Raw genomic sequence first — 26,080 nt, forward strand, 5'->3', positions numbered from 1 at the left:
AAATCTGAGCAGTTTAATTGCTTGTTTGTCTGCAGCAGTAAAAAGTCAAATGTCTAGCTGCAATGGACATCTATGGCCAGAGGAGAAGGAAGAGCAGTCTTACATGAACTCCTCCTGCTGCCATACTGCTTTGGCTCAAAGCAATCTGACACTACTGGAGCACTCTTACTATTGTTTCTTGTTGGTGTAAAGTTGCTTTGGAAGTCTTCTACAACAGTGTCAGACGGGATTCAGGAAAATAAGCAGCTCTTGCTGCAATGAGAAGAGCAGAGCTTGGAAGGAGCTTTGAACTGCCATGTTTGGCCCTACTTCCTCTCCATTTACTGAGTGACTGGCGCCACGGCCCTGGAAACAATAGCTTCCTGACACTACAGACGATGCTTAAGACATGTCTGCAAAGTATAGCACTGTGATTGCCTTCCGCCTTTTCCCTCTCTGGGATCTGAACTAAGAGTCAATTATGAAAGAGGAAGATTTGGGCTTCTTCTTGCCCATTTAATTTCAGCCAGCCTCAGAGGCCAGGACCAGAGAAAAGGGAGGTCCATGTTGAATGACTTCATTGAACTACACAAACAGATCCTTGGTTTCTGCCAGAGGTTCTTCACGGGGGAGGGCAGGTGGCCACTGAATGCCAGGTAGAAAGAGCAATGCCTTGACAAACACATCCATCATCCTGCTGGTAGGGTACAGTCCCTCTCCAGCAAGAGATATATTACTATCTAGGCAATCTATTTATTATCTCTTTATCTGTACCACCTATTTATTACAAGTGAGAGAGAAAAAAAGGAAGTTAATGGTCCGGGTGGGCAGGAGGGACAACAATTGTGTCCATGTGTGGTGCTTGTCTGAGGGACAGTTGTGGTGGTGGGACTGGCTGCTAGCTGGCTGGTGAGAGGTCACTTGGCAAGGCCACAAGAAGATGCATTAGCACAAGGCAGCTGTTTGAACAGCTGTAACTAAAAGCTCCTCAATGCAATTGGTGAAACAAGAAGACAAACCCTTCAAGCTGCCCACAAAAGCATGTTGCTGCCCTTTCTGTTTTCTGCAGCTTCTTGGCCAGCCCAGTCTGTGAATGTTATGGTCTCAACTTTTTAAAAAAAACAGTAAATTCTTTTCCACTCTCTGTGATGGCCCCTTCCAGCAAAACCAAACCAGAAAAGAAGTGATTAAAGCAGAGTTTCACCCTGCAGTCTCTTAAAGTAACAGTATTACACCTTTTACTGTCTCAGGCTTTTACTGCTTTAAAAAAAAGCAATTCCTAGAAGAGTGCAGTACAGGAAGATCAGTTCTGAGGAGAGATTTTCTTTTCCAGTTGACATTATTCAGAGGCATGGAGCCCCTCTGCTATGAGGACAGGCTGAGAGAGCTGGAGTTGTTCGGTCTGGAGCACAGAAGGCTCCAAGGAGACCCTATAGAGACCTTCCAATATATGAAGGGGCTACAGGAAAGCTGGGGAGGGACTTCTTATAAGGGCATGGAGTGATAGGACAAAGGGCCTTTGTCCTTTGCTTTAAATAGGAGAGGGGCAAATTGAGACTAGACACAAGGAGGAAATTCTTCATGATGAGGGGGGTGAGGCACTGGCACAGGTTGCCCAGAGAAGCTGTGGCTGTCCCATCCCTGGGGGTGTTCAAGTCCAGGCTGGATGGGGCTTTGAGCAGCCTGGTCTATGGGAGGTATCCCTGCCCACGGCACTGCGGTGGAACTGGATGGGCTTTAAGGTCCCTTCCAACTTAAACCATTCTATGATTTGTAATCCAGAAGAAAGAAGTTTACTCATACCTAACTTGAGAAGGAAGGCTTGCAGGTTTTACATTCATACACTGAAGAGCAAGTCAGACTCAGACCTTCACTTAGGATGTCTGTCTGTTTGTTTGTTTGTTTATCTCTCTCTTCGTTTCTTCCTTCCTTTCTCTCTCTCTTCCTTCCTTCCTTTCATTTTTTCCCCTTAAAATGAGTTAAAGGATGCTTTGAAACTCAGAGCTAAAGGCAGCAGCTACACACAGTAAACACAGTGTTTACTCTGCAGCGAACCCTCCAAAGGATGGGTCCATCATTGGTTTTGAGTAACACACGAGATCCCGTGTAAATTCAGTAGAGTGATTTCAAGCCATATTGCTCCTTCCTTAGGCCACTTGTGGTAGCTCTGTTCACTCACAGAGAGAAGCAGATGGATGGTCTGCATAAGCATTTTGAGGTAATGCACCTAAATTTTCATGTGCCTTTTAAGTATACAAATTAGAAAACCCGTATCAAGAGAACAACTGCTGCAAATGCCAGAATCATTTTGTCTTCAAAAGAGAAGCGAAACAGTGTCTCCACTGATTTCCTCTTTCTTTTCCCCCTACTAAGAGAACAGAAAGATGATTGCAGGTTCATTCACGCTGTTCTGATTTTTTTTCTTTCAATTCTTATTTTTAGAATCTACCTGGGATCAATGGGTGTTTGTCGGATCTGCAGGGAGCGGCACGGAGCAGAATGTAAAATGCGAATTGAGATGGGCAGGGAAGGAAGAAGGGAAAGGAAATGGTATAGAAGTTCTGTCTATTTACTTTTTTGGAATATGTCAGAGGCACAGAGAAATATTTTCTCTCAGAACCCCCCATTGCTCCCTCCCTGCCCCCATTTCCCTGTGCACAAACAAAACTAACCTCTTCTCTGCCTTGTCTGATTTCTGGTTTGTGACTGCAGAACTTGGAGGATCGACAGCAAGGAAACGGGAGCAAGGTGAGTCTCAGACCAGGAGATGATTTACTTTTGAGTCCATTCCAGATGCTGTTCCCTCCTGAAACAGCTCTTTTTTCAACTAGGTTGCTTCTGCTAATATTTTAGCAGTGTTATTTAAATTCCTTATTTGTCCAGTTACACTGGGGGAAAAAGTACTCTCCTTCCTAGATATGAACAAAAACTTGCCTGTGGCCAGCTCACAAAGAAATCCCCAGTCTTCTTGCCATCACTGCAGGTGACTTCAGCTACAACATCAGAGATGCAGAGACTTAGATACCCTAGACAAGGTGGGAACCACATGGTGACAAAGGCCAGTGAGAAACCAGCGTGCTGAACGTACATCCGTAATGGGAAAACACAAAAACTCTGCCTACACTTACATACACAGAAAAAGTGCTACCAGTGAGATCTGTTTTCTCAAACACAGCTGTAGCCGCTGTGGTTGCAGTGCACAGCAGCTTCTTTCTGTGTGAAAGCTTGGGTGAGTGCACCAGGTGCGGATGGGGTTAAGTTTTTTCATTGCAGCCTGAACCCTTCTGTGCTTTAGATTTGTGACCAAAGCAGTGTTGATAACACACCCATGTTTTAGCTAATGCTGAACAGCACTTACACAGCATCAAGACCTTCTCTGTTTCTTTGTCCCTGCAGTGAGTAGGCTGGGGACGGGCGTGAGGTTGGGAGGGGACATAGCTGGGACAGCTTACCTCAACTGAGCAAAGGAATATTTCATACCATGTGACATTGTGCTCAGCAACAAAGGCATGGGGGCATTTTTTTGGAACTAGGTATTGCTCAGTCTGCTGGTGGGAGGTGTTGAGTGAGTGTCTTTGCATCACTTGTTTCCTTTCATTTCCTTCACTTATTAAAACATTTCTATCTCAAACCATGAGTTCTCTTGCTTTTGTCCTTCTGAATCTCTCCCTCATTCTACTGGGGAGCAGTGAATGAGCAACTTGGTGATGGTTTAACTTCTGGCTGGGGTCAACCCATCACAGTAAGTAATATGTAAGTGATATTCTTGATCTGGAAAATAACTTCAGAGGCACACAGGTTAAGCCATGATAACCAGACAAACAAGAACTGAGAAACTGCTGGGAGATGAATTTGTCAGGATTACAAAGATGACACATTACCATCGAGTCCATTTTTAGCAGAGATTTTGAAATGTGGAAAACAACAGACTGTGGGAGATTGAGATGGTAGTGAAAAACACCCTGGACAGCAGGATGTGAAAAGAGACAAGCCCTAACTTGCATTCTCTCATGCAGAAATGTGGCAGCATTGATGCATACAGTCCTCTGCTGTCCAACCATGAGCCCACTAACATCAATGCTTCCCAACTCTGTTTTGCCAAGTACACTACAAACTTCATCTCCCAATATTTTACAACCATGTGCTGCTGCAAGCTGCATCTGTGCCACTAGTGATGTCTTCTAGGAAGCCTGTGGTCAGTCTCTCCTTCCTTTTAACCACAGTGTGTCCTCAGTGTGAAAAAGCTGGGAAATGCCCCTAGAAACAGAGATAACCTACACAAACCTGGATAGGGCAATTGGCAGAGGAGAAGGTGAGTAACAGGAGGGGAACTGAGGCAGAATCGACAAGAATGAGAGGAATAAGTGAAGCTATTGTCCCCTTCCCTGGCTTCTCCTGAGGATCACTGACCCACAGCAAGTCCCTCTGCCTCCAAAGGTGGATCAATACTGCTCAACTCAGAGCAGTCCCTGCAGTATCACAAAGCCCAGCGAGGCTGCCTACATTCCACTGCTACCTCAAGAAACTCTAGGAGGTAGAGTGGAAATGGATACACACGGACCTATACCCTAAAAAGCTGCTTCTCTCTCTCTCTCTCCATCTTGCTGTTTCCCTCTCCTTCTGTCTCTTGAAAAGATACTGCCATTCACAATACCAGCAGCAGCAACAGAAGAACACAAAACACCAGTGGCTTCTGTCCTCCATGAATTGTTCTCTTTGTCTTTGTATCCATGTATATGGTTGTAGAACTGATGAGTTTTCAGTTTTGGTGATTAACCCCACAGCCTGCCCTGTCTCTTATGTGGCTGCACTGATTGAAGCAGAACATGACAGCACAGAGGAGAATATGCCAACAAGAAAAAAGGAAGAACATCACATGTGCTTCCAAAGATAGGAGCTGGAGTTTAAAAAAGAAGTGATGGTGGGGAATTCTATTAGCCAGAGAGGATGGAACTTAAAAAGGATCAAGTACCAGCTAAGAACCATGACAGATTCCACTGGGTTAAAGAGCATTTTCCAAAGGAAGCCAGCAAAGAGCTAGAGAGCCCTTCCACACTGATCAAAACACCCAAGTATCACTAAGCATATGGTAGATATATTATATTTTTAAGCTTTATGTCCATGGCTGAAAGAAAGAAGAAGACAGAATTTGACTTCATCATGAATCTGAGGTCATTACAGATACTGCGTAAAGGAATGATCTGCAAGGAATTGATGTGCGGGCATATGATATAGGGGACATAGGCTGCTCATGCATGGTGACTCTAATCTACAGGTCCATAGCCTGTCCTTTTGCTTAAAGCTAGTGCAGTCTCCTCAGTGCAGCTCTAGGAGGTTCTACTTTAATCCTTTGTGGATTAAGCAGAAAGTCACATTGAAATAATGGACAAAATGGAAGCCGTGGATATTTAAGTTAGGTGTGGATTAAGTTAGGTGTGGATATTTAAGTTAGGTGTCAGGGAAGACAATCCTTTCTATTGGCAAGGACAGCAAACCAACCTGGAACAGACTGGCTAAGGTGATAAGAAAGCTGGACAAGTACCTGCCAGGCATGGCACTGCCTTTGCTCAGGAGGATGGGTGAATCTCTTTCCGTTTAATTTTCTGTTAGCCAATGAGTGGCATAACCAGCACACACAAACACTTTTTAATAGCCCCTCCCCTCAAGCTAGAGGAAATGCGATTTCTTTATTTCTCCTGCTCCCTCTTTCATTCTTTCTCAAGGTTCATATGCCCAGGAGAAGAAACTGTACTTTAAATCTGGGCTGTGAATGAAGGTACATTTACAGGGCTCTAAAAACGCACATGAAAATCCTGTTAGTCACACAGAACCGAGTGTGGATGTTTGCCCAAGTGGACATCTGCTCAATCTAGCATGCAGAATTATCTACAACGGTATTCCTTGACCCATGATCCAGGAAGCACTGGAAACCATAAATCATCAAGTGGTCTATAAGCCCGTAGTACATGCATGACCAAGGAAATACACATGCGCTGGGCACTGTGCCATCATTTTGCTGGTGGTGCCTGAGCTCCCTCTCACACTGCTTGCATGCCCTCCCCCTTTTGTCTGCTTCTCTGAGCATGAGTAGTTGAAAAGCACGGACCCAAAATGCCTCTTCAGCCATCCTCATCATCAGGCTGAAAAGAGTAGTGTCTGAGGAAGAGGCAGACAATAGAGATTTCTTTGTTTCTTTTCATTTAAGACACAAAAGGGAAGTGTAGGACAGGATGATAATCTGGAGAAGACAGGCAGGGTTTCATTGGAGGTGATAATTTTGTAATAAACCTTGTGGACTACACAACTGTTGACAATTCGAGAGATCTGGAAGTCTCTAGACTTCCTCCCTGTTTCCTAGCACAGAAATACAAAAACCTGAAGACTGTCCAAGTTAACAACTAGGTGAACAGCACAGGGGACAGATGTTAGATTTACAGATTATGTTGGAAAGAGAAAGTGACCCATTGATAGGGAACAAATGCATGGTCTGTAAGCCAGGCTGGCTAGGCGAGTCTGATTAAATAAGCAACTGAAAGCCCATTCAGCACAAAAACATGATATCAAGCACAACATTAACCAAAGTAGAGCTTTTGATGACCTTTTTCAGTTGCCTACATGCTAAGTACAGGTATGGATAAACCCTCTGCCTGCAGAGTAGCAATGCAAAATAATACTCCTGAAAACTAATGGCCAGATTTAGATTATTAGAATATTAAAGAAATAGTCATAATCAATTTGAGAAGCCCGAGTGGAAGAGGGAAATTGACAGGCCCTGTATGTCACAAACATGTCTGTCTGAGTGACTGACAACTTGGCAGTAGGCGATCTTGGATTTATATATATATATATTTATCAATATAAGTCCATGGTAGGTTGCTAGCTGGTAACTGTTAGAGACCACTGGAACCACTATAAAGCACCGGGTGAACATCTTTTTCAACACCTCTACACAACAGGTATAAAAACCCCCTTGTGTTGTCTCAGGGCCATTCAATCCTAACAAGTTATGCCGGAGACCTTATATCACCAGAACTAAAATGCGACTATACTTTCCAAAATGCTACAAATGACAAGTTACTAACCCCTAATTTAGAGCAGAGATCAGCCTTCCTAACCCTGTGAACTAAAGCCCTCGCCAATTAGCTAAATTAGTCATACACGTCCTGTATAGGCCCTGCAGCATCAAAGGGAACAGAGCACTCGGGAGCAGTTCAGAGCATGATCACTACAACGTGAAGAACTTCTGGGACGGTAAACTCCGCTGCATATAACTAAACCCCACAGCGGTCACCCTCCCATGCCGTGCACAGCAGGACCTGTGGACTGGCTCCTTGCCCAGGCAGGGGCAGCAGCCAGCAAGAGCTGCTGTCTCAGCATAGGCACAACTTGCTGCTGGTCGTATGATGTACCTACACCTGAAATGCTTGTGAGTCAAACGTGGTTTAACCAAGGAGCCAGACAATGCCTGCTCTAGATCTTGTCCCAGAAGGAAGGCAGTCACAAACTGGTTATTCAGACTGAAAGGGATGGACGTTTTCTGTGTGAATAATTAACGTTGTCTGTGATCAAATCCAGACAAGTAAAACTTTACACAGTATACGAACATACCTTCTTCACAGAGACATAAATTAAAATCACAATGCATGCTTTCTGAGAAGCAATTTCACATAGTGAACGGGAGTCAAATCAGGCTGAAGACAGAACACATGGAAAGATGCCGACATCTGCAAAAGGTTTAAGACATTTCCTAAATGCCTACCATGCTACAACCACAAAAGAAGACTAGGCTAGATAAAAATAACAGACAATAAAATCCCCTAACAGCTGGGTTTACCAGGGAAGTGAAAAAAAAATAATGGAACGTTATATACAAACCCAACACGCGACAAGAGGAATAGAAAAAGATAATAATAAGTAAAAACGCTAAAAAAGTATGTAGAGGAAGCAAGAAGATACTATGAAAAATTAAGGCAGATAAAATCAGATGTAGGTTTTCTTATTTTTCTAAGCAAATTATGAAAGAGGAATCTGGAATAATGAAAGCAGTAGAACCTTCCATAAGCAGAATCTTTCATATGGCAGCAGAAGTTATTCAATAAATATTACTGATTAGCACACAGGTAAAAGGCCAGACAATCTGTTCATGATGATGATGATGAAATAACTTCCAACCACAGCAACCCCTGGAGAGAGGATGTTAAGCAGCAGATACACGATTTTAGGTATTTCAGATTAGTTGCTAGAACTAAACCTGTCTCACATTTTAGAGAGCCAGCCTTGGAGCTGCTGCACCGAAAGCATTTCTGGGTGCCTGGGAAAGGACAAGGGGCAGGAGGAAGGCTCATGTTGGGCCGCTGTTTAAGACGGGTAAAAAGTAATGGTGGGACAGTTGACCGAGTTTCCAGTATTTTGTGCAGGATCAAACAACCAACATAGCATTCAGTTAATGACTTTTTTTTTAAAAGCACTATAATTTAAGTAAATCAACTTGGCTTTAAGGAAAATAGATCCTGTCAAACTAATCTGATGTCATTTTTTGCAAGAATTACAAGTTCACTTGATTAAGGCAGCGTTGTTGACAGCATTATAAGTCTAAGCCATTTGACTTGTTCTGTAGAATCCATTTATGAAGAAGCTGAATGCTTTGAAGCGTGTGTGGAGTGACTCCATCTGTGCATGGAGAGCAGGACGCCATAGGGAGAGAGCACTGTATGATGTCAGGCAAAGATCTCTAACACATTTTACACTAAAGTAATTTCTGAGTCTAGAATCATAGGAAATGTATTAAAAAGTTGACAAATGGAGGAAAACAAAGTGTAACTGTAAATGGGAAGCTATTTATTAGCAAACAGATGGGTTCCTCTTGGGTGCCTGCAGGTATTTGTGATCATTCCTTCACTATTTAATAGCCTTATCAGTGACCTGGAAAGTTAAGTCATTACACTTAGATATGAGACAGCAAAACCCAAACAATGGAAGGACAAGCCTGACACAGAGCAACTGGGGTCTGTAGAAAGATGGGAGAAACCAGTTTAAGTGTTAATAAGGCCAAGTGTAGAATCATCTTATTATAATAAGAATACAGGCCATACTTACAGGATGACAGGGAGAGAGAGGACTCTATCCTCCGAAGCAGAGACTGAATATGAGACGGGGGTCCTGGGAGGCAATCAGCTTGACATGAATTCTCCACGCAAGGCTGTGGCCAAAAGGGCTAATGCGAGTCTCAGCTGTACAAACAAATGAAAATCAAAAGATGAGTAGGTAGGTTACAGTGACGCTGTATTTGGCTCTCGTTCCTCTGCTCTGTGAATAATGTATCAGGTTCTGCTGCTTCATTTTTCAAATAAAGTGTTGGAAAACTGGAAGAGTGTTCAGAGGAGAGAGATTAAAGAACTGAAAACACTGTGTAGCAGAAGGCTTCGTTATAAACAAAAAGCTTAAAGGGAATTTTGTTGTTCGGTTCCCAGTCTAGGAGTATTCATAGGGGGAATGAATTTGCCAGCAGCAGGTTCTAATCTAGCAAAGGTGGAACACACATTGGAACTGAAAATGAACCCAATCCATATTGTAAACAAGCAATTTTGTTCTGCTTTTTCAGCAACGATCTGTTATGGGCAATTAACCAGTAATTAACCCTTTATACCACAGGTTGTGATGTACTGTCCACGTCTGCAAAGTTGTGACAATAACTGTGCTTGATTTAAAAAGGATGCACACTCAGGCAGCTCAGGTTATGAGGTACAAAGCAGGAGCTCCTGCAGGTGAGAATCACTGCCTGTGTAAAGCTGGAGGTCAGGTGAGCAGTCACGGCATCAGACAGTGCTTTGTTTCCATTAAGAAACATCTGCTCCCCTCTCAGTGTAGTAATATTGGCAGCCTTCTTTTCATGGCTTACAAAATATCTTCAAGGGAAACCCTAACCTGGGGCTAAGATGCTGTCTAGGTATCAATGACATCCAACTGTCCATTCTGCAGGACCTCCATGCAGCCATCTCTGAACTCCCAGCATCTGGCTCCACTTCATCTGCTGCTTGGTACTGGAATCCTGTCCCAGGGATCTGCTCAGGATCTCATCCCAGGATCTCCACCCACAGAGACCGACCTCAGAGAACCAGGCTGAGGGAAGGAGTCCTCCACACCTCTCAGATATTTTCTCTCCCAACTATACACTTTTTGGATGAACTGATGGGCTAGACACCTTCTTCAGGGCAACAAGCTAGTGTACTCAAGCAGGCTGAGCAGATGTGAGCACTGGTCCCACAGGTACCTCCCAGCTCACATGCCATATCCACATCTTTCTCTTCACCTCACCAGGGGCACTGGCAAGAAAGCTTTTGTCTCTGTGTCCCAAGGATGAGGTCTGGCAGGTGGGCTTCTAAGGACCACATACTCACTGGGGGCTCTGGATACTGAATTTTCTTCATCCCACAGCCTGATAATATTTAAATTCAGTGGGTTTTAAGGATGCAGTGCGAGCTTTTTGTAGAGGGTTGGTTAAGAAGGAAAGGGCATCAGGACGCTGGCTCTTTAAGGCTTGATATTTTGGCAGCGCCTCAATCTCAGAATAACCTTGACATTTAGAAGAAGTTAGCTTGTAGCAAGGCAAAGTGGGTAATGTAGTAAGTAGTACAGCTAACCGCAAGGCAGGAACAAGAGCAGAGCATGCTTGGCATCTGCTACCAATGGGCACCTAGTGCGTAGTAACTGCTAACCAATTAGTGCGTGAATAGTGGACACAGACCAATAGGCACCTCACGCATAGACTGTAACACGGTGTATAAAAGTTGGTGGAGGGTTCGTAATAAACTGAGCAAGATTCTAAACTCATATTGGGTGTGTCTCTTGACTACGGCCGTTTCTCCTTGCAACACTTTTGTCAGGGCTGTCTGTCTTAACCTGGGCCTTTGGCCAGAAAGTATTGATCTCATCAATGAGCAGGATTGGGGAAAGCTGGGGAGCACTTGATTCGTGACATTCACTGTCGTCAGCTCATTTTAAGCTTCTGAAACAAACCCACATATGACTGAGTGCTGCAGTGTAAATTCTGCAATTAAAACAGATAAAATAGCCTCAATTCCTTGAGCCCAGTGTTAGTTTGCATACACCACTCTGGAGATTTAGAAGACATTATTTCAAACAAGCATTTAATTATATTTAATTACCATTCTATACATATTTTTGTGTTCAACAAGTGGGAAAAAAATGTGTTTTTCAAACTTTCATTCACTTTCAGTAAATGATGCCCACTAAAACACAGCGTATGTAGCACAGTAAAATCTCAGTGCTATGTTACAAACATAAAAGAAACATCCCATCTTAAGCAAACTGTTGTAGTACAGAATAACTTATGCAGAATAAACCAAAACAAGAAAGCTTGTGAAAATTTTAAGGAGGAAAAAGATCTGTTTAAGTGTGTGGGCTGTGTGTGTATATATATGTGCATGTGCATGCACCCCATCACCTGGTCTCTGCTATAACTGGTATTCCCATCAACAGATCTCAAGACTCAAAACTGTGATTAGGAACTCTGTAGTCACTAAAAGAACAAAAGTTTTGGGAAAGCTGATGAAGAGCAAAGTTTCAGAGCTATGAATACAAGATAAATCAGAGCCTGCTAAAGTACAGCTTGAGTCATGTGTTTGTATATCCTAATACTTTCTGTTCTCCTGGGCGCATTTTTCTCCCTCTTCCCCTGGCATAAGCCCAACTACATCCTAATTCTGTAAAACACGTGTGCAACTGTGGTTTTAAGTCTTGGAAAGGCTTGCTTATGTCAAAAGGTGCACCATTACAAAGATCACATAGGCTAGACTCCACCACTTATTTTTACAGATGAAGTAACTGTTGCGATCTTCCTAGACACAAGCGCATAGAAAGTACATAGAAGCAAACAGCTTTAACATATGGATTTAAAAAACCTTTCTTAAACATTAAGAAATAGGTCAGATATGAGGCTTGTCCTTTTACCCTATACACACAGAAAAATAATTAAATGGGAGAAAGTGAGACTAACCACCCCATCTGCCTTTGTAAGTCACCCAGACCAGAAGCAGAAATGCTATGGAAGTTAATGCGATGAACCCCAGAAGTGTCACTTTCACAAATCTCAAGAGGCATCATTGACCTGAGGCTGTCTGCAGTTTCTGCCCCAATTCCAGTTTAATGTATTCCAGTTTGACCCTCAAGCGACAGTGTTGCTGGAGAACACACTAAGAAACAAATGCAGGCAATTGCTTTGACATAATTCTTTTGGACGCAGGCAGATCTAATGTGCTGATGTCAACAAAGACCAGAAGAGAGTTTTACCCAATCTCCTTTTCCCACTGAAGAAAACAATAAGAGAAAACAAAACACAACCCAAATCCTTGCCAAACACATGCTCACCTCTCAGCAGAAACACTTGGACGTGCTGTCCAAGGAAGGGAGAACCAAGACAAACACTTCAGAAGTATTATTTGGATGTATACGCAACATTTCATTTACAGCTTAAATTTACATGACCTGAACATGTAATTGGCTCTTCGCACATAAAACACATGTGAAACATCTGTTCCATAGAGAATATTAATCTACAGCCCCAGAAACAGCGTAATTCAGTCCCTTACGGCACATTTAAGACTGACTAACATAGTTCCTTCACCTTAAAGAACTCTGCTCTTCTTCCCTTTCTCCCATTCTTCTAAAATTTAGGGAACTGCATGGACCTGCTTTCAAAATGACTGCCAGGATGAAACCTTCCTGTCTTGCCACACACTCAAATGCTCAAGCTTTAGCAACTTTGGGGCTATATAGTTTGATGTCAGAGAACATTGATGCAACACTGATTTCTCTGCACAGGGCTGGTAGAAGTAGAAGCTGGGGATATTTTTTCCAAGGGAAAGATGAATTTTGGTAGGAAACCAGATCAAGGAAGTCCCAATGACTATCTTGAGAATAAAAGATTAAGCTGAATATTTTCTTCTCTATCTGGTGATATTGCTCCTGAAATAAATTCTGTATTAAAAGAGAAAAACCCCACACATCACCGGTGCAGTCTTTCAGAACTCATGAGGGAAAATACCACGGGTGAATCTCAACTTCATACAATGGAAAAAGAAAAGAAAAACAGATCCCAAACTCATTCCCTCCTCGTTCTTTTGCCTCTTTCCTAAGAAAGGCTTCTATCTCTGTTCCTCACAGTTTTTCTTCCATTCCTCCTGCTTCCCATGAATCTGTACAGATAGATTGTTTGTAATGGTGTCACACAAAAAACCAGATGAGGTCCTCGAGGCTTCCCATTTCTGTGTGCTTAGACTGCTTCCCAGAACAGAAAGTCTTATGAAGAAATGGATTCTCACTTCCCTTTTCTGTGGCTATTTGTATGGGTCACTACCACAACAAAAGCTGGCATGTGCTATCTGACCATGATTAAGACACACATAAAGATGTGTAACAGCCACTGAAACCACTTGATATATAACATCAAACCACCCTTACACAAAGAAAAAGCAGATTTTAGTCCTTCTTTCTCTACCTTCCTTTATGTGACCTGGTCTCAGAATGTGGCCACAAAGTGTAGTTCACAGTTTGACTGATCATCAGAGGCTGCAGGACCATTTTGGCTATGTTGGGACCTGCATAAATGTTGTGATGTTCAGGGAATAAGGGTTTCAAGACCACCAATCATGAGGAATTTCCAAATATTTTAGCCCCTGGAGAATGTGGTGTCCTGCTTCTCGCATAATTATCCAGAAAGAAAACTTTGGAATCACTGCTCTGAGGCATCAGAAATCAATGGCTGATAAAAAAATATGACTGAATGTCCTAAGGAATTAATTGAATTTCTCATGCTGTTGTGTTATATTTTTGAAAGCATTTGTCAAGATGAAAAGGTGTGGTTGCAACATTTTTCTAATACTGTGAATGAGAAGAAGGCTTTAACTAAGACAGAAGTTTACTGTCTACCTTGACTCCTGCGAAGTGTTTAACGTGGACCCATACAACATCTTTGTCTCTAAACTGGAAAAATACGGACTTGATGGATGGACTATTCAACGTATAAGAAATTTTCTGGATCGCCACATCCAAAGAGTTGCAGTCAATAGCTCAATGTCCAAACAGAGATCAGCAACAAGTGGCGCCCCTTAGGGATTTGTATTGGAACTGATGCTGTCCAATATCTTTATTAATGACATAGACAATGGGATTGAGAGCACCATCAGCAAGTTTGCAAACGACATGAAGCTGAGTGGTGCAGCTGACACACTTGATGGATGGGATGTCATCCAGAAAGACTTACACAGGTGTAAGAAGTGGGTCTATGTGAAAATCACGAGGTTCAACAAGGCCAAGTGTAAGGTCCTGCTCCTGGGTTGGGGCAATCATCAGTATCTATACAGACTGGCAGATGAAGAGATTGAGAACAGCCCCATGGAGAAGAACCTGGGGACAATTGTTGATGAAATACTGGACATGAGCCAGCAATGTACACTTGCAGCCCAGAAAGCCAATCATATCCTGGGCTGCATAAAAAGAAGCATGACCAGCAGGTTGAGGGACACAATTCTGTTCCTCTACTCCATTCTTGTAAGACCTCATCTGGTATACTGCATCCAGTTCTGGGGTCCCCAGTGCAAGATCTTGGATCTGCTAGAGCAGTTCCAGAAGAAGGGTCATGAAATAATCAGAAGGCTGGAATACCTCTGCTATGAGAATAGGCTGACAGTTGGGGTTGTTCAGCCTGAAAAAGAGAAGGCCTCTGGGGAGACTTTATTTCAGTACTTGAAGGATACTTCAATACTATGACATGGATGGAAAACAGACTTTTTACCAGGGCTTGTAGTGGTAGAGCAAGGGGCAGCAGTTTTGAACGGAAAGATGGTAGGAATTGGAATGGACATACGAAGAATTTTTTATGATGAGAACAGGTTGTCCAGAGAAGTTGCAGATGCCCCATCATTGTAAATATTTAACATCAGGTAGCCTCATCTAGCAGATGTCCTATTCCAGGGCAGGGGTGTTGGATTGTCTTTAGAGGTCTTCCAAATCCAAACCACTCTGTGACTGACCATTTTGTTACTAAACTGGATTACCACCTCCAAGGCTGCTATCACAGTGTAGGGACAGTGCCATTAGCACAGTAAATACATTGTGCTATAAGACAACTTGCAGAATAGGGTTACAAGCCAGTTTTACTGTAGACAGAGATAAAGAGAGCACTTATGCTCTAGGATAAAGGCACATGAAAAAAAGAGGATAAAACATCCATGCAATTTTGTCTGAATGCATAGATGACACAAAAGAAAAAGCAAGAACCAAACACATCCATATCTTTACGCTATTTGTATGGAGTCAAGTTTATTATTTCTTCCGCACTGGAAAGCTAGAGTTGTTATGACAATCACAGTAGTTATTATGTCGTTCACACTCATTATCTTTTCAGAGCATGAGAGGTCCAATCATCTGCAGGTTTTGAACACTTCTCTCTAAACAGGTTTGTCTAATGTGACTCCAGTTTTCAGTGATAGTAGGTTATCAGTTGTTTGGGTACTGCAGGCAGTTACAATATTTTTACAACAGGAAATGTGTCTTCCATACGTAAAAAGATTACACTTACAAGAAATAATGCAGGAAAGGAAAGTGATCTAATTTCTATTCAGCTTCCTCCCTTCTGCAGTGTGCTGCATTGAGATGTTTGTTCCAAAACACAGATATTAGTTCAAGGCCAAGATTTTATTTACCCCGATCCTACAAAACAAGCCTGCAGCTAAAGTGCAATTCAAGCACCTCAAGCTGTTGGGCTGCATTCACTTTCATGTAAGTGATTTAGGTTAGTGGGCTTAAGTTTTCTCTTTTCAAGGTTATTGAGACTGTCTTATCCATGGCTCGGAATTTTTGTGTCAATGCCACAGTTTTAAAACTCCTGTGAATTAAGAACACTTCTTGAAGATGCAAACAGTACCTTAAGCAGGAAGTGTCTTTGAAGGGTCCTGAACCTCAGTATTGCAGGCTGTGAGAAAATGGCCATTCTGCTGCATTTAGGGAAACAGCAGAACACCTTCATCCATCGATGCTACCCAGCTACCACTGCTGAACAAAGAAACCTGACTGTAACGTTTCACTTCTCTGCTTCTGCAAAACCAGTGTTTAATTTAGGAAGTCTGAGGTAGCTTTTTAAGAGGAAACTTTCAAGCATTCTCTTTTCCTATTTATTACTGTGACTGACATTGCACATATGTAATAAATTATAAACGACCACATGCATCTGTCTCCGGTCTGCGAGCTAAAAGCTGGTAAGAGAGTCTATACTGCTACAGGGCCAAATCTGCACCAGGTAGGTTGCTGAATTTGTGGCGCTTTGAGCACCAGCAGATTTGCAAGCTGACCAGCCAGTGCTGACTGTTCATTGCCAAAGCTCTTGGGAAGGAATAAACAGATGGGTCAGGAAAGGACAGTACTCTGAACTGGATTGCATAGCTGTAGAAACAACAGCAGGATTTATTTGTTCTCTATTTTCCATGCTGTTCTAACATGGAAGATAGAGAACTATTAAAAACCACTAAACCATTAATACCCTTCCTGCTATATCCTTCATTTTTGTTGAGATAAAGGGACTAACTCTTTCCTACTTATGTTAGAGAGACAAGGGACTTAAAAATATACAAAACTCAAGGGATAATTCATAAAGTTATGCTTGTTTTGTTTATGATGTCAGTAGTAAACTCTTCTGGCAAGGCAACATTGACTCTGAAATGCAGAAGATTTCCCTAAGGCTGGGCTGAAGCTTCTGCTTTGTGTTTGCATTTGGGTTCTTAACCATCTTCAGTGAAGATTTTCTTGAGCGTGAAAAATGAGGCTACATGTTTTCTTTCGTATACATTTTTTTTGGAGCAGTTTTTCAGATGCCGGGAGCATAAATGTAAGCAAAAGGAAACAGTCACAACTTTGTCAACTTCCCAGCACTGTATTTTGTATGCTGGTGCTTTTGTTTTCTTGCAAGTTCAGCATTGCTTTAATAGAAGCACCCTGGATTCCCCCTGCCCCCACTAAGTTATACATATTAGTACAGCTGTTTTCTCTGTAAAGTCTTTTTGCATTCTTTGCAGGGCACAGGAAGGATGTGGGCTCCTTTTCACATTCAAATGAGGCAAATTAGCCTTTGCCTGGTTCCTACAGCATAATGCTTATTTTACATTTAAGCATGAGAAAACTGGAGGAAATAAACCCCAACCCATTAGGTGGGTTACATCTTTAGTTTTTGTACAAGCCTCACTGAGTCTTTTTTTGAGAAATGCTTTCCACAGGACATGATTTCAGGATGCGATTCAAAAGTTTGATCACGTAAAATGACTGAACAGTTTGCACAAAAAATTAGCAGCCACGGGTATATCAAACATAAGAGAAGGCTGAAAATGCCAACCTGAATCAGCAGGGCTCAAGTAATCCAGGACATTCCTGAAGTGCATTGATGGGAACTTCCTAACACAGGTGACCAAGGAGCTGGCAATGGGAAGTGCTGTGCTGGACCTTACACACCTAAACAAGCAACAGGGGATGTGCAGGTCAGGGACAGCATGCACTGAAATGACTGTGAGATGGTAGATGGTCTTTTTCCCGAAAAGCCGGATTGCAACCTCCACACAGAGTAGACTTGGGCCTCATCAGGGATATGCTTAGAAAAATCCTGTGGGATACAGCCCTGGAGAAAAAAGGGGTCCAGAAAAGCTGGTTGATTTTCAAGAACCGCCTCTTGCAAACTCCAGAACAGTCCATCTCAACATGAACGGAGTCAAGCACAGGCAGCAAGGACACCCACAGGGATGAATAAGGAGCTCCTGACTAAACTCAAACATGAAATGGGAGTGTACAAGAGACAGAAGCAGGGCCAGACAGGGTTAGGAAAGCCACAGCCCACCTGGAGTTGAAGCCATTAAGGGCTGTCAAAAGCAGCAAGAAGGTTTTTCACAGGAGTATCAGCAGAAAAAGAGCTGTTATGAGCTAGTCGGGTGCTTTAAATTTACGCTTGGCTTTATGGGTAGCAACCTGCCAGGGCTAACAAGCCCTTAGTTCAGTTCACAGCCATGTGCCTGGTTTGCCAGATTTTACCAAGAGACCTGGATCAAGTTTTGACACCTGCTAATTCACGGAAATGATTTCTCTAGCTCAGCTGCTGTCCTCATCCACGGTTCTGGGATGCATTCATCTTGCAGCAACTGATGAAGTCTGTCCTTGGTCTGGGGACCTGCAAGACCCACGCCCCAAGTCCCTGTTTGGAGCATAGACTACCCCCTGAAATCAGTTATTTGTTGGTTTTTCTTGTTCTCTGCCCCTGTTCTGAGTCACCATACAACCTCTTTTCTTGGCCTACATGAGCACCAACCTGCCTTGGCCTCTCCTGCTCAGCCCCAGGGGAGCTCTGAAGCCTGCTGTGGCTGCAACAGGGAGCCCATGGAGAAGCAGCAAGAGTTTCTACTCCCTCAGAGCCAACACTGGTTTTCCATACACCTGGCTGCCCAAAGCACACAAGCACCAACTTCTCACCTACCTCTGACCCCTCCCAAAGCCAAATTAGTCTTGCAGGATACAACAGAACGCTGACACCATTATGTGTGTTGACCTGAACTCCCCTTCTCCTTCTAGCTCTCTCCTTATAACAGCAGCGCAGAGCTTCAGCTCGGAGGCCAGGAATAAAGATAATCTGGTCTGGATTTAGATTCAGTCTTCCCCCAAAGCCTGAGCTCACTTAATGTTGGGCTCTGGCTGTCCTCAAGTTGTAGGAGCAACAAGGCTGCTCGACTGGAACTCAATACGTTTAACACTGGTTTACTTGAAATTATTATGCCAAAGGGGTACATGGAGGGGCTTGAATAATTCAGGAAGCTCCCAAAAACAATGAGAATGAAAATTTATTTTAGGCATTCTAGGAAGAGCTACTTTCTCTCTGCTGAGGCATCCACGGCACTTTTAATCCATAATTTCCTTTGTAGCCCGCTAAAATAATGACTTTTTTTTTATTTTTTTGTTCCTAACATATGCCCTTTCTGAAGACACTGGAAGATTGTAAGAGAGTGAAGAGAGAAAATTTGTTGTCAGTCACCACTTGCCAAGAGTCAATTAAACACTCAGGAGTTATACGTTCATGTATAAATGACTCAAAGGAGTTCCACCGATTCTTTGTTTCCTACCTTATACTCTTTTCCTCCTGTCCTACAGCCCTTGTTCCACTCTTGTACTCAGTCACAACCCAGCTGCAGCAGACAAGTTGGAGAGTGGTAAACAGGCATGGATTTTGCCCCTTTCATTATGAGACTTCATTTGGAATCCCTTTCCCAGACCTCAAAGCATTCCTGATTTCTGGGAGCAGAACTGAGAACAAGTATAGAGTTAATCTTTAGTGATGTGATAAAAATCACTTTCTCACACAGACAACTGGAAAAGGATTTCAAAGGAGGTGGTGTGCCAGGCACCTGATTGCAAAGCCTGAAACAAGCCAACCCACACCTTCCTGCTCATATGCACAGCTCATTTTCTCCCCAGCACTCCTTCTTGTCTACTAATTCTACCTGGAACTAAAATCTAAGTCACCATACCCTCACACCAAGATTGGGCTGTGCTTTGATAGGCTACTACTTCCATAACAAAAACATAAGCACTGCCATGCTAGACAACAGGGTCACCTCATCTGTCTTATTTTTTAAAAATAAATATAGCTAGTAAAAGCCCTTCAAGGATCAGACTGGAGAGATGGGACAGGAGAACAGGACAAATGGAGATCTAATGGCTTTGGTGCAATCTAAGACACTGAGGAGCAGGCAGGTAAGCTGAGCAGCTGGGAAAGGAGGGGAGGAGGGGGCAGCAGGAGATGCAGAAAGGGTTCGCAGCTTGTACTACTAATGCCAGAGTGCCAGCTGGCAGCTACATGTTGCTGGTTGTGTGTGGGCTGTGAATGTAACAGAAGAGATGAGCCTTTAGGGGAGGAGCTGTCTGATAAATCATTAATGAATGAAAATATGAAGTAATCTGTCTGCCTACAAGGCAGAATTGCCTAATAATGAAGATGGTGGACTAGGAAGCCAGAGATGAGGTTCCTATCCCAACCACAAGACCACTAGCACAGCAGCTCCTTTTGCTGTGCTTAGGCAGATACACCCACCTCCTTACACTGAAGGTCTGCTTTCTTAACATCAACACAGAAACCCCATCATCTCAGTGAAAACATGATAACAAAATTCACAGGACCCTTTGTAAAAACTGCACTCCCTGCTTCTCTTTTGCCATGGGCAGTGCACAAATAAGCCATATCCCTACTCAGAGACAGCTTTCAGTAAAACCGGGGGTTTCTTAAAACCATAATAAAACCTAGTATGACCTTTCAGCAATGCCAGCGGCATTTAAACTTAAGTTGATTAACTACATACATGGTACTATCTACCCATGGGTACTTTTTAGCAATCAGACTATTGGTTAGAAATATAAGGGTATGTCTATTTGTGGACAGGGACAATCTGCTTTCTTTGTGCTCTCCAAAATTAGGAGGAAATAGCTCAAGAAATTACATTGAAAGATGCATTTTTGTTTACAGGGATAGCTGCAGGGATACCACATACAGGCAGTCAGAAAGTGATGAGGTTGTCGGGCGAAGGGACAGGAGGTTAGCGTGGTTTGTTCTGCACAAAGAACAAGCAGGATGTATCGTGAAGCACAAAATCAATATGGAGCCTGCATGAAAAAGTAATTGTTGTTTTTGTACAATTCTCAGACTTATTTGGAAAGGTTCTCACAAAGGCGATTTGCAATTTGTGTGAAAACTTTAACTGTCCTCACTTTCCTCTGTCTTAAAAACCTCGGACTATTTAGGGATTAAAATAGTTTTAAAATAAACACTTAAGAAAGCCATGGCACAAATCAGAGTGAATCCATCTAATGTTGGTGCATTCATAGGATAAGATATACAAGTGCTTTATTAATCAGCGTATTTAAAATCACGTTTTTTCAGAGCGAACAATGCAAAGATTGCAGCAGAAACCATAAATGGAAACACATACGGTCAGGACAGTGCCTATGGATACAGAAACTTAACCAAGCTCCTGAGAGGATCTCTGGAATTTAACTGCATACCTATTTGTGGTGCTGAAGTCCAGTTTAATTCTCCTGCCAAATGCCCTTGAGCCACAACAAAGTTATTACCATCTACCAAAGGACTCGCTCAGGCAATTTTACAAGGAAATTGCCTGCGCCTAATCTCATTGCTAAGAAGGAGCTAAAATTACCTTAGACCTGGAAAGACCAACAAAGAACCAGGAAGCTCCAAAAGGTTCAAGAAGTTTCACATGGCTGTTCCTGTAAATCACAGCTGTGGTGATTCAAGGATAAGCTCCCTGGAGAGGCTCCTAGTGACAGTCACACCCTGTTTTCCACCCAGAACGAACACAATGCAGGTGAGACGACTTACAGCACACAAAAGTATGATTTCTCACACAAGCTCTTCTTCTGATTACTGAATACATTTACATAATAAGTGGGGTTCACAAATTATCCACTGATGATGTCATACAGATTTAAATAATCTGCAGCGTCAGTCTCGGCTATTTGCAAGCTGTATCTGACACTTTAACAGCCTCTAAAAAGATTTATCTGGGTTCCATTGAAGAATCCTATTTTAAAAGCTTTTGTTTTATCATAAGCTGAGCAACATCCATAAAATTTAATGAATGGATTGGGATGGCTTAGATGTTTCCAGACCCTTGTGGGAAAACAGTACACAACACCAGAAGTAATTACTTTTGTAAATTACAGAAAGCTTAACTGGAGACTGCTGGACAGATTAAGCTGCAGTCAAACTTGCTAACACTAAATATACAGCATTACCTGCCAAAGAACTGCAGAAGTACCTTGGGTGAGTCACTTACCAGTCTATATCTTGCCAAGCCAACCAAGAACAGATTTGTGCTGGTGCCGTTAACGACAGCTACTTTAACACATTGTGTGAACCTCCAGGAGTTCAACCTGCCTACCACCTGCTGTTTTGCTCATGTGTTTTATGAGAAAGGAAGGGAGGGAAGGAGGGAAGGCAGGGAGGGAGGCAGGGAGGGAGGCAGGAAGGAAAGAAGGAAAGATGGAAAGACGGACTAAAAACTGCTCCCTTCACACTCCACCACCCTACTGACATAGATAAGCCTAGGACAGATGACCTGGATTCAAACTAGTTAAATACAAGAAACGGCAAGTCGCAAGCAGACAAAGCAAGCTCCAAGGGGACTTCTCACAGACTTTCACAGTTTTCTGGTGTTTCAACCAACCCTGACTTGCACAGCATATTCAATTTGCTGCTCGCACTGTCCAATATCATTAGAGAACTGTCTATCAAAGAACAGATTTTTTTATCAACCTGAAGAAACTATACAACTAATTGTCAATCATGTGTAGGGTGTCTTCCTCCTCTACCACAGAATTTAAAAGATTTAAATATATATATATATAAAATTTTCACCCTTATGTCTTGTTTTAAATAAAGGAAGTTCTTGTCTGGGTGAGCAGCAGAAGCATCTCCACCCCAGAAGAGCCTAGAGCTACAGCTTAAAGCTACTAGAAGTTATCCCAGACATAAGAGATACAAAAAGAAAAGAAGATAGCAAGACATTGACACTATCCATGGGTAACTTGTAGGACAGTTATATAATGGGAAAAAATACCATGAGAATTGCTGGCTACAATGGAAGTGAAGTAGCAGTGATAATTTGACATAAAATACTCCACACAGCAGCACTCTTACAGCTCCTGCTGAAGCAGTATTGGTGGCCTGGAATGGTACTGGTCTCTCATGGTATTGAGGAAGAGTTTCTTTGATAAGAAGAGGTGGTTAGAAGTGACAGCTTAGACTTTTTTTTCTTTAATCAGAAACATAATCAGGGAAATATTTAATACAGCAATAGAAACTTTTGATGTTAAGCAGCTTGGTTGAGCAGGGAGATCTTGAGGGACATCAAAAAGAAGAGGAATGTCTATGAGCTTTGGAAGAAGGGACAGGCGTTTTGGGTGGACTACAGGGAGGAAGTGAAATTGTGCAGAATAAAAACCAGAACGGCTAAAGCCCAGCTAGAGCTCAGATTGGCCAAGTTGGTGAAAGACAACAAAAAATCATTCTATAAACACATAAACAATAAAAGGAGAACCAGGGAGAATATTCAGTCCCTGTTGGATGCAAATGGAACAACTGTGACAAAGGATGAGGACAAGGCTGAGGTACTTAATGAGGTGTTTAAAAGATGGGTGGATGAGGTGCTGAGGCGCATAGTTTAGTGGTCGATAGGAATGGCTGGACTCAATGACCCAGTGGGTCTTTCGCAACCTAATGATGCTGTGATTCTGTGAAATATTTCATACACCAATTTGCAGTCCCCTGCAATACACATGACTTTCAATAATGTCTGTAATACATGCCTTAATGGAAAATAATAATTTTCTTTTGATTTCTGGAAACTTAAAGGTGTTGTAAGAGGGGTCTTGCAATGCTGGAGTAACAGGTCTGTGTTTCCCACAAAATCAAAAACCCAGGTCTCGCATACATTCACCAAAATCACACATTCACAGAAGCACGGGTAAAAGCAGACGCAAGTTGGGGGACCTAAACTGGATGAGGAAAGCAAAGTAACAAAAATGATCTGAGTGTGAGGTCTTCCCCAAAACCCCTCCCTGCTCATGCACAGAGAGTAGCTCAAGTGCTGCCTGGAAATGGAACTCCTTTCTCAGAGCTCTGCCCAATATCCACTTACTGAAATGTCTTCAAGGCGGGCTGCTTTCTGCGTACTATGCAACACATAAGCCCTTTTGCACACTGCTGCAAGATATTAGATGAAGGCTGCTGCACTTGTTACTGAGCTCAAGCCACATGAAACTGCTCAGAGCAAGACAGGAGTCACAATTACTTGCAAGATTCACTATTGTTGATAACAGTCAATGGCATATTCCACACACACGACCAGATGAGTTTCTCCAAATAACTGTTTCGGGATAACATCTATACCACGTGCAGAGGATGACACACATGTGGAAGGCACATGCTACACTAACACAGAAATGATGAATACTTCAGCAACAACATACAAGAATTCTGCTTTACACCAGCTTGTGTCTTTGGCACACTCTTACTTCCTCAGGGTGAGAAAAAGGCTGCTGCCAGCAGCCCCTTGATTCAACACAAGCTCTTCTTCTGATTTGTCAGCTCTGGATAGTGCTCTCTCTCTCTTCATCTGAATCACCTGATTATAAACAGTCTAATAAAAAAAAAAAAAAGATACATGCTGTCATTTACAACTGCATGCTTATATCTGAACAACATCTAAGGACATACAGGAAGGCTGGTGGTTAGACACAAACTAAACCTCCCTGTGTAATTACACTCAGTTAAAGGGCAAAACTCAAGAGCAATACATTTAGAAAAGCAAATGGAATTACTTTTGTCTCCAGCAAAGGCATTTAGCAGATAGCAAAATGCTCATAGAGGATCTTAAAAATAGGACTGTTGATGTGTAGTCTTCCCAGCCAAAAAAGATGCCACCTAACTCATATACAAGTTTTTTTCTCTGTGTTTTGACACATTTGGTATAATCACCATGGGAGAAAACAATGAGAAGTCTACAGCATCTATCAGCTGTCAGTTCCTATATTTTCTATGAGATCCGACAAACAAAACAAGACTAACCCTGTAGCTCGAGAACCAAGAGTGAGAGGGGAGAGACAAAGACATGGTGATAGAACAGGTTCTAACCTGTCACAGTAAGACCCGGCTCACCTCGATCGCTTCACTCAGTACAAGTGGCTGCATGTTCAAACACAGATGTTTTCTTTCCTGTGGTCAGAAAATGTTGGTGTGCAAGAGTGAACAGTGAGTTAACATGGATAAAATGAGCCAGTTCATGATGCAGTCTGTGAAGCAGTTCTTAGCTAATAACTACCTATTCCCCATCATCAAGACAGTGCTCAAAGGAATCCATCTTTTGTCAGTAGAAGATATGAAAGCAAAAACAATAGAGATCATCAACAGCCTCTCAGAACATAATCTGCGGAACTGCTTTGAACACTGGCAGCATCTTATGCAGCTGTGTGTCAACTCAGAAGGGGGCTGTTTTGAAGGTGATCGTAGTTGATTTTCTTAATTTGTTAACTAAAAAGAGTTACAGGCACAGTCCTGTTCTTTTGTGTTGTACCTCGTATATGTCTACAGATGTATTTGGAGATACCCTGCTCAACAGATAGAGCAGAATTTCACGCACTGTATCTTCCATCAGCCTCTGTTTTACAAGAATAAAGACACATAGTTGCCTTAATATTTCTCATTAAAGGATGTAATTGGAAAGAAATAGGGGGAAAAGGGGATCATGTTTGACAGTATATGGCATGCAGAGAGAGACTAATGTCCTACTATTGCAGAATTAGCAGAAGGGGGAAACCAGACAACTCCTAACTGTCATGCACAACCAACAAATACCATAACAAAATGAGGACTTTCCTAAACTGATGATACAGTTCAATTACAGCTAATTGACCCATCATCCATCATGCAGCAATGGGCGTTGTTGCACGGATGCAACCGCTAGCTTTATGCAGACTGTGCTATAATTTGGTAGAAGTTCCCACTAAAAAAAAGAGAAATACTTTTAACTCCTGAAAAGCAACAGAAGAAGACAAGAAATGACCTGAAATCCTGTTTTCAAAACGTGCAGTTCTAGTTTCTTTCCACAGAGTCTTCTTTCTAACTAGCATCTTAACTTAATGGGAACATTTGCTAACTGGGGACCAAATTAGTTAACATTTCCGATCACATCTAACACCTATGCATATTTTAAATTAATAGTTAAACAAAGGATCTAAAAAATCATACTATTTCTATTTTTATCCTTCTGCCTGTGAAGCCACTTGCTTCAGTTATCATGATTTTTGCACAAAACAAAATACAAGGTATCAAATGCAGTTCGATAAAAAAAAAAGTGGAATTTGTGTCAGTAAATCAATATGGTCTGAGAGTTTGTTACAAGATTAGATACCACCTTGTAAGACTAGAAAGGCAAGATTCTCAGCATTTAGCACAGCATTCAAAACCCTAGCAGACTGAGCTGGTGGA

General features: G+C 42.3%; 1 protein-coding gene across 5 annotated transcripts in view; it reads right to left on the bottom strand.

Annotated features, from left to right (window-relative positions):
* Window positions 1-26,080, bottom strand: part of FYN (FYN proto-oncogene, Src family tyrosine kinase) — a 141,937-nt gene that overhangs the window by 47,391 nt on the left and 68,466 nt on the right. For 4 of the 5 annotated variants that reach the window (XM_069851727.1, XM_069851726.1, XM_069851730.1 and 1 more), the window contains one exon: window positions 9,076-9,209. The exons of the other annotated variant lie outside the window; for it this stretch is intronic. The gene's annotated coding sequence lies outside the window, so the exon portion shown is untranslated. The remainder of the gene's footprint in view (window positions 1-9,075; window positions 9,210-26,080) is intronic. 5 annotated transcript variants of the gene reach the window in all.

Source organism: Phaenicophaeus curvirostris, chromosome 2 (assembly GCF_032191515.1).
Source record: "Phaenicophaeus curvirostris isolate KB17595 chromosome 2, BPBGC_Pcur_1.0, whole genome shotgun sequence".
NCBI classification, from domain to species: Eukaryota; Metazoa; Chordata; class Aves; order Cuculiformes; family Cuculidae; genus Phaenicophaeus; species Phaenicophaeus curvirostris.